Source organism: Dipodomys ordii, unplaced genomic scaffold (assembly GCF_000151885.1).
Source record: "Dipodomys ordii isolate 6190 unplaced genomic scaffold, Dord_2.0 Scaffold48, whole genome shotgun sequence".
Taxonomy (NCBI): domain Eukaryota; kingdom Metazoa; phylum Chordata; class Mammalia; order Rodentia; family Heteromyidae; genus Dipodomys; species Dipodomys ordii.
Window position 1 is genome coordinate 15,131,442 of NW_012267264.1, and position 15,928 is coordinate 15,147,369.

Genomic DNA, 15,928 nt, shown 5'->3' on the forward strand with positions numbered 1-15,928 from the left:
CCAGAGAAAGGGAGAAATGATGCACTACATCATGTACCAATGATGACAATTGTCATATTCTCCCATCTCAGATGTCATCATTCATTAATCCATTGACCAAATTAGAGAAATGGGTCTCTTTCTCAGTAGGCAACATGTATTTGTTGCATCTATATAGCTTAGAGTTACTTTTCCACAAATGCAGGAAGGAAAAGAGAGGGGCACAGTGGGGAGATGAAACCCAGGGCAGAGACACTGACCATACTCAGGCAGGAAAGAGGGCTAATAAGACCCAAGAATGTTCTTAAAGGAAGTGGTATATGAGTAAAACCTTGAATCATCAGTAGGAATTCAGCAGGTAAACAAGGATTGGGAATAGGAAGAGGATCAGGAGAGTATCCACATGTACTGGGGTCTAGAATACTAGTAGATGGTCTTTTTGTCTGAAACCTTCTGCAAGTGTGTTCTTTAGCAGCTGAGGACTTGTGACAATTGTGATCATCTGTGAGTTGGGAGGATTGATACATTGATCAGTGTAAACATCAATCTTAATTATGTGCTGGATAGTTGTGGAACTGGAGAAAACAGAGAACTGATTTTCAAAAGGTGTTAAGGAACACTATCAGTGTCAGTGTTAGAACAGATTAGCAGAGAACACATGAAATTAAAGATTGAAAAAAAGTTAAATGGGATACAGTACTATGAAGTGGGAAACACGAAATAGTATTCCATGATGGACCACAGAACGCAGAGATAACAGGCACTATTACTTCTGATTATTAATTAATTCTAGATTAATTCTAGATTTAAAAGTAGGAAGGTCCACTGTATCCAGGTCGTAAGAAAATTTGTATGAGGAATGACTCTATAAAGTACCCTAACTCCTTCCCAAGGACACAGATTTTAAAATTCACCCCACCACTTACCATCACCACTATCACTCATTCCTGCCTCTGTGTTCCCAGAATAGAGCAGGGATATTGATGTCTGAAACCTAATTGTATGTACAGGAAATTCATCCTCCTGTGTGATAGTTCCTGGGTTGGGCATCCTTCAACAGATAGCAACTAATTTGACAAATGGTATTTCCTCTCTTTATTGGTTGGAACTCTGACGAGTCTTCAAATAATTGCAGGATTGATTGTGTAGAGCAGCACCATAGTGACAGGGGCTTCGGACAAACTGCATTTGAGCCTGTGATTGGGTGAGGCTTTTTATAGAAATAGTCCATTATCCAAGAGTCATGTGGAGTGGTTAAAAACCACTCAAAAGACAAAAGTAGGCTTGAGTTTACTAGCTATTGACTCAAGCTTATTTTCTCACTTTCAAAATGCAGTGATTGGACCCTTGATAGTGTTGAGAGGTAAAAGTCATGGTATCCAGTATTTCTTCCATGTAACATGCTCAATGAATGGCAAGCCACAGTGGCAGCCCTTTCTCTAGCTTCCTGCTCTATACGTACTGTGTTTCACGTGCTGTGTTTGGAACTAAGCAGGAAAACATGAGCTTTAGGGTGCTTTCCCAAAGAGGACCAACAGCTGGAAAAAGGAAATGCAGATGTAATTAGCTTATTGCAGGACAGCAATGGAAGTACTATTCCATAGTTTCTGCTTCCATAGAAAGGAAAGGAATGAAGATCTCTTGAGGAGATAGCAGAGCTTTGGAGGAGGTGACAGTCCAGTTGAATCTGGAGATAAGTTGTAAGTTGACTCAGTGAATAGAGGAAGGGAAGAGCATCCCAAGTGAGAGAATTGTTGCAACGTGATGAAATGATAGAGTGTATGTAGAGAAGCTCCATGTGAGTGAAATGACTAGAAATTTCTTCTGTATGAAAAACCAGTAGTATTATGAAAGGAACCGGGAGTATGGCAAGTAGGACAGAGTTTGTTTTATTTTGCCAAGAAGTTCAGGATTTTTCAGTGACAGAGAACAGTCGGATTAGATTTTCGTTTGACAGTCATCATGCAGGCCACAGTGTAATGAGTGCAGTGGGCAAATAGATACAGGGATGGTGTTGCCTCTGATCATCTACATTAAGCTCTACTTGCAAAGACAGAAAAGGCACATTTCAGGAGAAAGAATGGTGATAACTTGGAGATGTGGCTGCAAGAGATAGGAAGGAAGTTAAATTCTCTATATAGACTACTCCATGGACTGGTGATTAACATAGGAACTGCAGAATGACTAGGTTGTAGATGTGCTTAACTGTGGAACACTGATGTAAACATTGTAGTATCCAAAAGCTACCAGCACAACTATGTTTATCGCAGCATTATTTACCATAGCTAAGATATGGAATTAACCCAGATACCCCTCAGTAGATGAATGCATTAAGAAAATGTGATATATATATATATATATGTTATATATATATATATATATATATATATATATGTTATATATATATATATATATATATATACATATGCCTCCATGAGAAAGAATGACATTGCCCTATTTGTTAGGAAATGGAAAGACTTAGAAAAAAATTATATTAAGTGAAGTAAGCCAGGCCCAAAGAAACATAGGTCCAGTGGTTTCCCTTATTTGTAATAACTAGTATATGTCTAGAATAAGCAGAGCAGGTCAAAAGCTATGTACATATGACCTATAAGATGATGTTAAGCAAAATGAACCCCAAGATAGGAACATAAGTAGTTTTTACTTTCTGACTATTGTTTTTTTGTTTGTTTGTTTGTTTTGTGTTGGTTGTGGGGCCTGAACTCTAGGCCTGGGCGCTGTCCCTCAGCTCTTCAGCTCAAGGCTAGTGCTTTATCACTTAAGCCACAGTGCCACTTCTGGCTTTTTCTGTGTATGTGGTGCTATGGAATCGAGTTCAGGGCCTCATGCATGCAAGGCAAACACTCTACCACTGAGCCACCTTCCCAGCCCCTTTCTTGCTATTGTTTTTAATGTATTTATAATGTATTATGTGATTTTTTTTTGGTTTCTTTTGTATGTTCTTCCCCCACAGTATAACCCCTGTTTTCACTGTATTTGATTCCGGTGCCCTGCATCTTGTATATACATTTTTATAATTTGGGGAGGGGAAGGGAAATAACAAAATGCTTAAATAAGGATACCGGTTGCCCATTGTAACAATGAGGTATACAAGACACTATGTTGAAAATGAACTTTACAACATGGGCGAGGGAGGAGGAGGGGGAGGTAGTTGGGGAGGTGGAGAGGGAAAGGATGGTAGGTGAAAAACAAAGGAGCAGGTAACAATGCGCAATAGGAAATGTACTCATTACCTTACTCATGTAACTGTAACCCCTCTGTACAGTATTTTTACAATAAAAGACATATAATAATTATAGTATCCAGGGGAAATGTGAACCTGGTGTCTGCAGAGATGTTTAATTTTAGAAGCCATCGACATAGAGCTGGTGGTTGTAGCATGGAAGTACGTGAAATTGCCTAGAAAGAAACAGTGTCATAAAAGATAGCTCAGGTTGAATTTGATATATGTGTATGGTGCGCGCATATGTACACACACATATATGCATGGAAATATACAGAGAGAGAGACAGACAGACAGACAGACAGTCCGTCCTGAGGCTTGACCTCAGGGCCTGAGTGCTATCTATGAGCTTCTTTTGCTCACAGCTAGCACTCTACCACATGAGCCACAGCTCTCCTTCTAACTTTCCCCCCCATTTTAATTTTATTGGAGATAAAAATCTCACAGACTTTACTGACTGGGCTGGCTTGAAACCATAATCCTAAGAGCTCAGCTTTCTGATCAGCAAGGATTACAGGCATGAGCCACTAGTGCCCAATGGAACCTAATAATATATAAGCACAGAGGAAGAAGAGCTAACAAAGAAAACAGGTTTAGTGAAAACTGTCTCTAGCATAGTAAAGAAAGGAGTCAGATTGAGTGGGTTCTGAACTCTGAAGAGCAGGAAGAGAACACTAATTTGGGGGCCAAAGAAAGAGATTGTGAGCCTTGGACAGAAAGCAAGGGAGATCTGTTAGCTTGAGAAGGAATAATAGATGCTATAAAGTAGGACGAAGAAAAGGTGGGATCCATCCCTCCTAGAGAGACAGGGGAAAGTATGTGAGTATTATGGCCACTGTGCTGTTCGATTTCAAAGAAGTGGAGGGGAGAAGCATGGAAGCCATGAAAGAAAGTGCCCAGTGCAACACCAAGGCCATGGTTCTCAGCTGCAGGAAGAAGGAGTTTCTCCCACCTGCCACTTCCTGAGGCCAGGAGGTTGAATTGCTCTGAACAGAGGGAGGTAGGGATGTAAAGCATGTAAACATTGTGTTGGTGCCAATTTCCTGCTTCTCTCTGAATCTATGTCTTCATGCAATTTCCTGGTTCTTCTACCTGAGCCTGTCCTACCAGGTATACACCTAATGACTCTGCCGCTCCTCATCCCCATGTAAACAAGCAGGCTGTGCCTTATGAACTGTGGTGCTTGCTATTTCATTCCTTAAACTTATTTTCTGAGAAAGGAGAGAGAACCTGGAAAAGGAATCTTTTATCTTTTATTGGTTCTCAAATAACACTACCTAAGTGGTCCATTGGTGGCAAGGGTTCTGGTCATGGGGTACATGAAAATGTCTTTTTCTATCTGCTTACCTTTGCAGTGGAAAGTTTTCTGCCCTTTGCATGGGCTAACTTCATTCTTTACTCATAATGCAGCTCAAACCCAAACAAGATTTGGTGACCACAACTTAATCAAGGAAAGTCCTGAAACACAGGCCATTTCCAGAGAAGAAGCTGTACTGGTTTGTTTACAGGATTTGTGCATACCATGGACATTTTATAAACCATAGACTGGTGTCTGTTTATTTCAGCAATTTAAGTCTAATGAAAAGAGGCTTACTCTGTGCCTTGGGAAATTTTCTTCACTCAGTCTCCAGACTCAAGTTTCTTTATACATGAAAAGAGGAGGTTGAGCTAAATGTTCTGTAAAAACAAAACAAACAAAAAATATACATATATATTTGCTCTAAGCTAAGAAATCCTATGGAGTTGTAAGAAATAGCTTAGTCATCTCTTTAAGAAGCTTTAAATTATGAAGTTAACCTTAAAGTTTATCCCAGTTAGACGCTAGTGGCTTATGCCTATAATCCTAGCTGTTCAGGAGGTTAAGATCTGAAGTTTAAAGCCAACATGGGCAGGAAAGTCAGTGAGACTTTTATCTCCAGTTAACTACCAGAAAACCAGAAGTTTCCTTACCTTTTTTTTTTTTTTTTGGTCAGTTGTGGGACTTGAACTCTGGACCTGGGTGCTGTTCCTCAGCTCTTTAGCTCAAGGCACTCAAGCCACAGTGCTACTTCTGGTTTTCTGGTGGTTTATTGGTGATGAGAGTCTCATGTCTGGGCTGGCTTTGAACCACGATCCTCAGATCTCAGCCTCCTGAGTAGCTAGGATTACAGGTGTGAACCACTGGCTACTTATCTTTTTACTTCTGATGATGTCATTGTATTCCATCCACTTCATAGTTATCATTCACAGGATTCTGATTTAAGACAAGTAATTTTTTTCTTATGGATTGGACATTTTTAAAACAATTTATGAAAAAGGTCACTAAGATGCACATAAATGATTTTGTGTTTTACAAATGACATCTTTGATAGAATAACTGTCAGATTTTAGGCAGAAAACAGACTAAAGATATCTAATGCAGAATTAGTGACCTAAATTAGATAATTAATCCCTAGTTTTTTGCTGACTTTCGTAATGACTTAGACCAAGTCTATTCAAGAAAAATATAATGGCAGCCATAAGCATTATATACATTGTGATATATACTATGTATATCATATATAATATATGATACATAATGTATATTATATATCATATACATACCAATGTATATGATATCAATATACCAATATGAGAAACATAAATTGTATCAATATAAATTATAGTTTTTACTATAATTTTTTTTACTTTGGGGATTACTAAGCATGTGAAATTATCTATTTGTTTCACAAATAGAACACATCTGAATTCAGACAGCCCTACATCAAGCGCTCAGGGACCACATGGGGCTGGTGACTGCTACATTGGACAGTGTAGACTTACATGATAAAGTTAAATTATCTCAGATAATTCTTCTGTCCCATTACAAATTTCTAAACTTGGAATCACTTTTAAAAGTAGCATTTCTAAGAGTCTTTCAATTTTTTTGGGGGGGGGGACAGTCGTGGGGCTTGAACTCTAGGCCTGGGTGCTGTCCCTGAGCTCTTCAGCTCAAGGCTAACACTCTACCACTTGAGCCACAGTGCCACTTCCGGCCTTTTCTGTTTATGTGGTGCTGAGGAATGGAACCCAGGGCCTCATGCATGCTAGGCAAGCACTCTACCACTGAGCCACCTTCCCAGCCCCAGTCTTTCAAATTTTGTAATTGTATTTTGTAGTTGTAATTTAAGAATAACAGTCCAGGTGGCTCATGCTAGTAAATTCTACCTATTCAGGGGGCTGAGATCTGAGATCTTTTTTTGAAGTTAGATTGATTGGGAAAGTCCATGAGACTCTTATCTCCAATTAACTACCAAAAAGCCAGAAGTAGAGGTGTGGCTCAAGTGGTAAATCATTAGCCTGAGCAAAACAGCTCAGGGACTGGGTCCAGGAGCTGAGTTCGAGCCCTAGGACTGCCACACCCCTCACCCCAAAGAAAATAACACTTATTTCTATTATTTAACCAGGATCTCCGCAGGAGGTGGAAAGGAAAGTATTTTGTTATAGAAATTGTTTAAGATTGTTGCCTGACTAAAATTGTCCTTTGTCTTTGCTTTTTGAGATAAAGTTTATAGAAAAAAGACTACCATAAATACAGATTAAAATCTATATGCTAAATTTGAATTGGCATTTGAAAGTTATATAAACCAATCTAAACAATATAAAAGTAAATATAAGCCTATATTGCAATTTTCTTTTCTAGGCAATTGGGTTTTTTTTTTCTTAGCAAAAGGAAACTATTGTCTCTTTTTGCTGTTTTTGGTCTGCAAATCCATTTTGTATGACTAGTTCTTGCAGATTTCTTTCAGATTTGTTGTTTGCAAATGCCAGCATCTTAGTCATTGCTGCTCTGATTTTTGTTTGAAGAGAAAATTCAGGTGGATTGCCTTTATAAAGTAAGACTTTAAGCAAAAGAAAGAGGAGCACTGAACCACACCTCCTGTGATGAGTCTGAGTTTTGTCATTTATTTTGGTGTTTATCTTGTTTTTAATTTGTTTCCTAAGGATATAGGCAATGTGTTAGATAATGTGAAGGTTGAAGATGTTAACATTTTAAAGAATAGTTGACTTATTTTTCCTTGGTTTTGTTATAACCAAATTTTTCCTGTGAAAAACATCTTTTGTAATAGAAGAAAAGGTTGAGATGAGCACTGGGTAGACTGAGTAATGAATGTTTCATTCCAGCATTTCTCTCAATGAACCTGACCTTGAAGCTAACCTTAAACAAGACATTGGCATTTTTACTATCCCAATTTCCTCATCTTTAAAAATCTGTTGCAGCCCAATATGGTAGGCTTTAATCCCCAGCACTTGGGAAACTGAAGCAGGAGGCTTCAGTTGAAGGCTGCCCTAAGGGGGAAAACCAACGGGAAGATGTTATATTCTTATTTTTATGCTTTCTCTAAGATATGTCTCTGAAAAGAATTGAAGCCAAGTATATAGAGTTTGTGACTTAGGGCATCTTAGATGCTTGCTGTCCTGTCTACTGTTCTGCTGATGAGCAAAGTCAAGGCAGGTAGGTGAAAAGGATTTGAGGAGGCACAGACATGTCTCATGGTCATGGTGTACAGACTGTTATTTATATTGGGGGGTATATTGGGAGGTGTTCAAATATTTACAGTAGTGTATGATTTTGGTAGTCTTAGGGAGGCAGTAAGCTTAATTATTACTTGCTCATACTTGAGCATCTGAGCTGTTTTGAAATACAAATAAAATAATCTAGCTGGGCACCGGTGGCTCACGCCTGTAATCCTAGCTACTCAGGAGGCTGAGATCTGAGGATCACCATTCAAAGCCAGCCTGGGCAGAAAAGTCCATGAGACTCTTTTTTTTTTTTTTTAATTTTTTTTTTGGGTCCAGTCGTGGGGCCTGAACTCTGGGCCTGGGAGCTGTCCCTCAGCTCTTCAGCTCAAGGCTAGCGCTCTACCACTTGAGCCACAGCACCACTTCCAGCTTTTTCTTTTTGCTTATGTGGTGCTGAGGAATCAAACCCAGGGCCTCAGGCATTCAAGGCAAGCGCTCTACCACTGAGCCAACTTCTCAGCCCCGAGACTCTTATCTCCAATAAACCACTAGAAAACCGGAAGTGGCGTTGTGGCTCAAGCAGTAGAGTGCTCACCTTGAGCTGAAGAGCTGAGGGACAGCACTTAAGGCCAGAGTTCAAGCCCCACGACTGACGGAAAAAAAAAAAAATAATCTTAGCTGGGTACTGGTGCTTATGCCTGTAATCCTAGCTGCATAGGAGGCTGAGGTTTAAGGATCACAGTCAAAGTCAGCCTGGACAGAAAAATCTTTGAGATTCTTATTTTCAGTTAACCACCAAAAAGTTGGAAGTGGAGCTGTGGCTCAAGTAGTAGAGCACCAGCCTTGAGCAAAAAAGTTAAGGGACATCACCCAAGCCCTGAGTTCAAGCCCCAATACACACACACACACACACACACACACACACACACACACACACATACACACACACACACACACACAAACATCCTAAGACCCCCCCAAGTCATTAACATAAAATACAGATTTTACTAGTAAATTGCATCTATAGAGTTCAAATAAAAACTCATCATCTTCTAGATGCCTGTTTTCCTCTTGTGAGACTTGCTAACTCATAAAATTAAGGCATGATCCTGCTTCACATTTACTTGTAAATTTATACAATGTCAAAAATTATTTGTGGGAGGCACAAGACTAGAAAGAGAATTTACTACAATGCTCAAAGTAAACATAACCTTATGAAAATCTGAAGGAAAACCTATGTCATGTCTGAGAGATATTTAAAAAATCCATAAAACCGACTCCAAATTATCTTAATATTTAGCTGTTGCAAAGAGTAACAAAAGCTAACTTGGCTTCCTAACCTACACCTGAATCTCCCTTTCTCAACAGCTTGAAGACACTATCTGATGAACCAGGATTTTAAAACAATCATGAATGCAGTTAATTATGCCTAGAGAAATTCTTCTAGGGTTGTTTTGTTTTTGTTTCTGATAAAACACCTTTATATTCCAAACATACTTCTCATAAGAAATTATAAAAATCATAATTGACCTAAAAGTATGAGAAAGAAATCTAGGGGATATAAGATGGAAACATACTCTACCAAAGTAAATACAAACCTATTTCTTTATTAAATTTTTTTTTTAGTCATAGTAGGTTTAACTCCAGGGTTTTCACTTATTTGACAGGTGCTCTACTGTTAGCAGCTGTTTCCAGTCCTATTTGCTCTGACTGCTTTTGAGCTAGGTCTTGCCTTTTCTCCAGCTTGGACTATCATTCCTCCTGTTTAGGCTTCTCACCATAGACAAGAGGACAGGCATGCTCTACCATATCCAGCTCATTCCATTATTTTTTACCTTGGTATCTAGAACTTCTACAAAATTGTATTTCTTCTGTTCATAAGGCGAACAGAGAAGCCTGCATGGAGGTCCTCACCTCTGATGCTAATTGGCTTTGTGTTACCAGGCTTTCATGTCTCTGGGTCTCAAAGGGAAATTACTTCATTCCATTGTTTTTCCTCTCTGTTCTGCTCTCCTTTATGGATTAAATTTATTGTGAAACTACAGAGCAGAGAAATAAACCTAAAGACTGTGTCCTTTCAGGTCACTTGCATAGCAGTAGCAGGTGTAATAAACTGGCAGAACCATTTCTGCTTCTCTAAAGACAGGTTAAGTATACTTTTGTGAAGTGATTGGCTCACCTGTAGGATTTATTGTACGAAAAAACATAATAGTGAAACCTGGTCATTTTCTTCAGAGGAGAGGATATAAATTAGTCTTATCCAATTGGAAGCAAAAACCAAGAGACATTGTTACAAACTTCCAGTGTTTGTGGTCGATGCCTTTAGTGACTGGCTTCTGTTTTCTCTGACCTGTCACTTAGTCTATAAGTTACAGATGCATTAGAATAGAATCATCATGCTGTTCGATTGCTGAAGAATTTTATTCTTCTCTGTGCTCTCTTTCCATATAACTCCCCAGTCCACACCCTCCCCCATCCTTTGCCTGATCAGAAACTGCTAGTTTTTCAAAGATATAGCCCAGATGCCATGTAGGAATCCAGTTCTGTTCCCTCTTCTTGATAATAAGGGGACATTTTCCCTTATTGTGGCCTTGTTCCACCCCACAGCTAGCACTGTGCCTTCTCTCACAGCAGATCTCTTTCAGATGTACACAAATAGCACCACAGTCTGTGATACATAGTGATAGGAGATTATTCTGCTTATCATCAACTATAAGAAATCATTGCTTGTGAGGCCTTACCATTTTATGTTCCATGAAAAACAAAAGTGTCTGCCAAATAGTTGATGAGGTTGTGATTTTAACACAAATCCATTTTCAGGAATGTCAAAATGTCAACAGACTTGCATCTCAGATTCTATGCCATGTGGTGCTATGAAGCTAGCATTTGAGTGACTTCTCTATGGGATGGTTCGAAGAGACCACTTTGTATCCACATGGCTGCAAGATGGTCTGCTTTCTTGAAAAGTGTGCTGCTTATAGGAAAAAATAGCAGTAACAACACAAAAACCCAGTCCATTTCCTCAAAGAGAGTTAAATGCTGTTGTGCACAACGGAACTGAAGAGCTCAAACATAGTGTCAGTTTTTTGTCTACACAATAGAAATTTTCAATAAATTAGGAGAAAATTACAAAATTTTCATTGGCTCAGATCTGCAACTCAAGAATTTCTACCATATGCTACATGCAGACACAAGGAGGAAGGATTGTGGGTTCAGCTCATTCTTGAAATAGCAGAAAAAAACTCACTGAACAGGAGAGAAAAATTCTACCACCTAAGTTGGCACAGTAATTAACTTTAGATGTGAAACTTTTGTGGGTCGATGAGTACCCATATGATAAAATGATGATTGGTCTTACCTTTTCCTGTGAATAAGTGTTGGCTCAAGAAAGTTAGGCTCTATGCCTAAGTTAAATATAGTCAGAGATATCTACCACTCACTGTGGAAGTGAAGGGTTCAGAGGAAAGGGTTCTAGGCCAGAACAAGTCTTCATTGCAGCTGAAGACAGCCCATATGGAATGAGAATGTTCTCTCATGCTTCCAAGGAGAGGAATCCAGTACGAGGGCTCCAGGCAGCCAAAGATAGACTTTACTTTTTTATCAGTGAGTCAAAGTCCATGTTTGCATTAGCATCTGTGAGCCTTAATGGAGTGGGAAAAAACTTTTATGTCCAAGCTGTTCAATTTGCTAAAAACAGCCTTGAAGTACCTTGAAGTTGTAATGACAAAGAGGGTAGTTATTGCTGTTTTTCCAGTTTACCTGGGTGATTAAAAATAAGGGCTAAGGGGCTGGGAAGGTTGCCTTGCATGCATAAGGCCCTGGATTCGATTCTTCAGCACCACATAAGCAGAAAAAGCCAAAAGTGGCACTGTGGCTAAAGTGGTAGAGTGCTAGCCTTGAGCTGAAGAGATGAGGGACAGCGCCCAGGCCCCGAGTTCAGGCCCCATGACCGCTAGGCATGGCGATGTACATCTGTAATCCCAGCTACTCCAGAGGCAGAGATAACGAGAATCAAAATAAAAGGTCAACCCAGATAAAATGTCATTGAGACTCACATCTCAACCGACCAGCCAGGTATGCTGGCTCACGTACATAATCCAAGCTTTTTAGGATGTTTAAGGTTGGAGAATTTTAGTTCAAGGCTGTTCTTGGGCAAAATTGTGAGATCCTATCCAAAGGAAACCAAACAAAAAAAAACCCAATTAACCAAATACATAAGAAGCCTGGGTACGTAACTCAAGTGGTAGCGTGCCTACCTAGCAAGCGCACAAGTGTTTAAATCCCAGTTGTGTCAAAATAAAAGGAAAATCAGCATAATGACTACATGAAACTTGATTATGAAATCTGAACACAGTATCCCTCCTTATTCTCTCATTCAGAAGGGTGTGGCCGAGGGCAACTATGATTTTGGTGCCTCTCCTGGTACCATAAGGCAGACATACTGCAACTCCATCTAGGGACTGCATGGCAAGTCTCAAGTGGGTAGATAGCTCATCATTGGCCAGATGCCAATCTCTGAACAGAAAGCATCTTTCTCCTTTCCTTCTGTTCTAGACACAGAACTCATTTCCATTTTCCCAGGCTGATATATCCATAACAACTTGCTTTTCCTATCTGCTGACTTGTATGAGTGTATGTGCTCTACTTCTATGCACAACTGCTATGCCTTCCTGGAGGGGACAGAGTTTCACTGTGAAAGACAGACATTCATGAGGAAGAAGAAAGTTCACAGGGACAAAACTGGTGCTTTTGCCTTTTGTCATCGCAAGCAGCTTGACAACTGCTCTCCTTGGCATATCTCCCAAGGGAAGATGGTCACAGTGGAACTTTTCTGTGACATTAGAAAGCTCCAGATATGATGCTATTCATTTTGGGATTGTTTTGTGAGTGGCAGAAAGGGAGAGATGGTTTCCTTTGAAAATTCTGCATTCAAATATTGGCCAATCGTAGTCTTTTGGCCATTTTCTAATGATATTTATTCCACAGAATTTACACATTTGGAAAGTCATGGTTTTTATTATATGTTCTATGCTGGTGTCAAGGGTCTCCTGACTCTGGAATGTATGCTCATATGTCTATCTTTACTGCTTAGACTGTCTAATACTGTACTCAGTAAGTTCATGAGACTGTTGAGTCCTTAATGTCTGATTTGAGATTTACTGTAAGTATAAAATGTATATCATATTTCAGACTTGGTACAAAATGAGGAATTAAAAACTATGTCACTGGTAATTTTTATATTGGTTACATATTGAAATAATATTTGATACATTTTAGTTAAATAATCAATTATAATTGTTTTTACTATTACTTTTTACTTTTTCAATACAGCCATTAGATATTTGGGTGGTACCAAGGTCTTGGGGGGGTACTTTATGGCTGGCATTCTACCATTTGAGCCATACTTCTAGCCCTGGTTTTTGCTGGTTATTTTGGAAATGGAGTATAGTGAATTTTTCTGCCTGGGCTAGCCTTAAAGCACAGTCCTCCAGATCTCAGCCTCCTGAGTTGCTAATTACAGACATTATCACCCAGTCTATAAATCATTTAAATTTCCTTGTGTAACTCATAGTATTTTTCTATAAGACAGAGCTGATCTAGATTATAAGGACCTTTAGGCTGTGGGCAATACCTGGTACATATGAATTCCATGCTCAATGCATGTTTGATAAATGAGGCTATTAAACTGAAGTGAAGGGGATAAGGATTATAGTGATTTTTTAAACTTGTAATGATTTTAACACTGGGTTTGGAAAGTGACAAAGCAAGATGAGATGGGTTATGCTAGCAAGTCTTAAGATGTTTATTGTCTCTGGTATGAAACAGATGTTTGGAGAGGGTCACAATAGCTCAGTAGCTATGTATGACCATATAACATGATGTTTATTGAAATGAGCTCCAAGACATAGAACAAGAGGGTCTTTTATTGTACTGTTTGCAATTCTTTCTTTTTTCTACTTTGGTTTATTTCCTGTTGTCACTGTTTTTTATTTCTGTACCCTTTGTCTTGTATATGTTTCTCTGATTTGGGGAAGGGAAGGGGAATCGCAGAAACGGTGAGGTTTCAAAGGGTGAACCAATGCAACAGTGATACACACTAGACATTATATTGGAAATACTTTACAACTTAGGGGCGGGGGAAGTGGGAGAAAATGAGGGAGGAGTAGCACTGTTCAAAAAGAAATGTATTCATTAACTTACTTGTATAACTGTAACTGCTCTGTATATCACCTTTACAATAAAATAGCCAAATTTATAGAATCGTAGTACAATGGTAGCTACCAGGGGCTGAAGTGGGGGAGAGGGGAAATTGCTCGTCATTGGATATATAGTTTCAGTCAGTGCAACATGAAACCATCCTAGAGATCTGTTGTTCACCAGGGTGCATAAAGTTAATAATACTGCCCTATGCACTTCAAAATTAGGAGAGAAAGGCTAAAGGTGTAGCTCAGAAATAGAGTGCTTACCTGGCATCCATAAAGCTAGGTAAGCTGGTTCAGTCTCCAGCACCACAAGTAAACTATCCCAATAGCTTCTAATGAAATCAAACTCAAGGCAAGAGTATAATTTAATTTCTTTTTTTTTTAATGAGAGATTTTGTTGGAAATACTGAATTAAAACAACGGTGTACTTGCAGAGAAGTTGTGTGCGTATGAGAAAACTGTGAGCTAGTGGGTTCTCCTGAGGGCACTGAGGGAGGGCAGTGCATACTCATGCTGAATGTTGTTCCCAAAGCAACTGGTCCAGACACTGGCAACCATCCACAAGGTGGGGTGCTGCCATTCAGAGGCATCTGAATACTTTGAATTGTTCCTTCTTTCATTCTCTCATCCCTGTGTCAGAAGCTTAAAATTTTATCACCTTAATTTATTTCCCTTCAAATGTATTTTTAGTTATTATATTTTGTTATTATTATCAAACTTACTTTTTTTTGGGGGGGGGGAGTAGTTTGCACATGCTAGCTGAGTACTTTTATCACCATGCTAACTCCCCAGACTTTAAAGCAGTTTTTAAAAGCTTGGGAAAGCCCTGGTCACATTTAGGGGTTGTTTTAGATGCAGGGAGAATGATCAGATTTTATAGAGCATGCCATAGTGTTCATATGCTTAGCGCTGACGTGGCAACAGCCAGAGGTTCTAAGTCTGACCAGAGGCCTTGTCTTTGTGTAGTATGCTCTCTAGTCTCTCCAGTAACTACTAAAGTTTAATGTAGAGCCTGGCTAGTTTGCATAAGGGAAGCAAACAAAGTGACTGGAAAAAGAATGAAGTGACAGATTTACTAATGAAATAAAATGACAATAGTAAGCTAATAAATACGTCTTTCCCCGTTGTATCTTTCTTGGTATCCATTTCTAGCCTATCAAGTCATTTTTTTTTTTTTTGGTGGGTTAGGGGGCCTGAACTCTGGGCCTGGGTGCTGTCCCTCAGCTCTTTATCTCAAAGCTAGGGCTCTATCACTTGAGCCATGGCGCCACTTCTGGCTTTTTCTGCTTATGTGGTGCTGAGGAATCGAACCCAGGACCTCATGAATGCAAGGCAAGCACTCTACCACTGAGCACCTTCCCGGCCCTCAAGTCTTTTTTGTTTAACATGTGGGTTTTTAAGTATTTGTGCAACATATTAGTTTATTGCTTTAGGACATGGAATATGAAATATTTCAAATCTAATAAAGAGGCTTACAGATATAATCATTACCTGCTTTAATACAAAGAATGCTACAGATAACAGCTAAAGCTATTGTGTACCTTCTTTAGATTACCTCTTCCATCCTCCCTGTACTTCTAGGTCTGCTGCCTAGAACTTGGTGTATATTATTTTTCAAATACTGCATATCAAGACAATATATGTTATGCCATTAATGTGTCCAATATTGATGGTGTGTGTGTGTGCGCACGCGCGCGCGCACCAGTAAAGGGACTTGAATTCAGGGTCTTGAACTTTCACTTAGCTTTTTCACTCAAGGCTGGTCCTCTTCCACTTGAATCACACCTCTACTTCTCAATTTTTGATAGCTATTGAAGATAGAGTCTCTCGGATTTGTCTGCCCAGGCTGGCTTCAAACTACCATCTTCAGATTTCAGCCTCCTGAGTTGCTAGGGTTGCAGACATGAGTCATCAACACTCAGCTTAATACGTATGTTGTATGTATCACTTAGAAATAAATTTAATTTTTTATAATGGAATGAAACTGTGATGGTTTTAATATTTTACACAACTAGCCTCA

The 15,928-nt window shown here is 39.2% G+C and overlaps 1 protein-coding gene across 6 annotated transcripts in view; it reads left to right on the forward strand.

Moving 5' to 3' along the window:
- Ica1 (islet cell autoantigen 1, 69kDa) overlaps nucleotides 1-15,928 on the forward strand; it is a 145,332-nt gene that overhangs the window by 4,821 nt on the left and 124,583 nt on the right. The gene's annotated exons all lie outside the window — the stretch shown is intronic.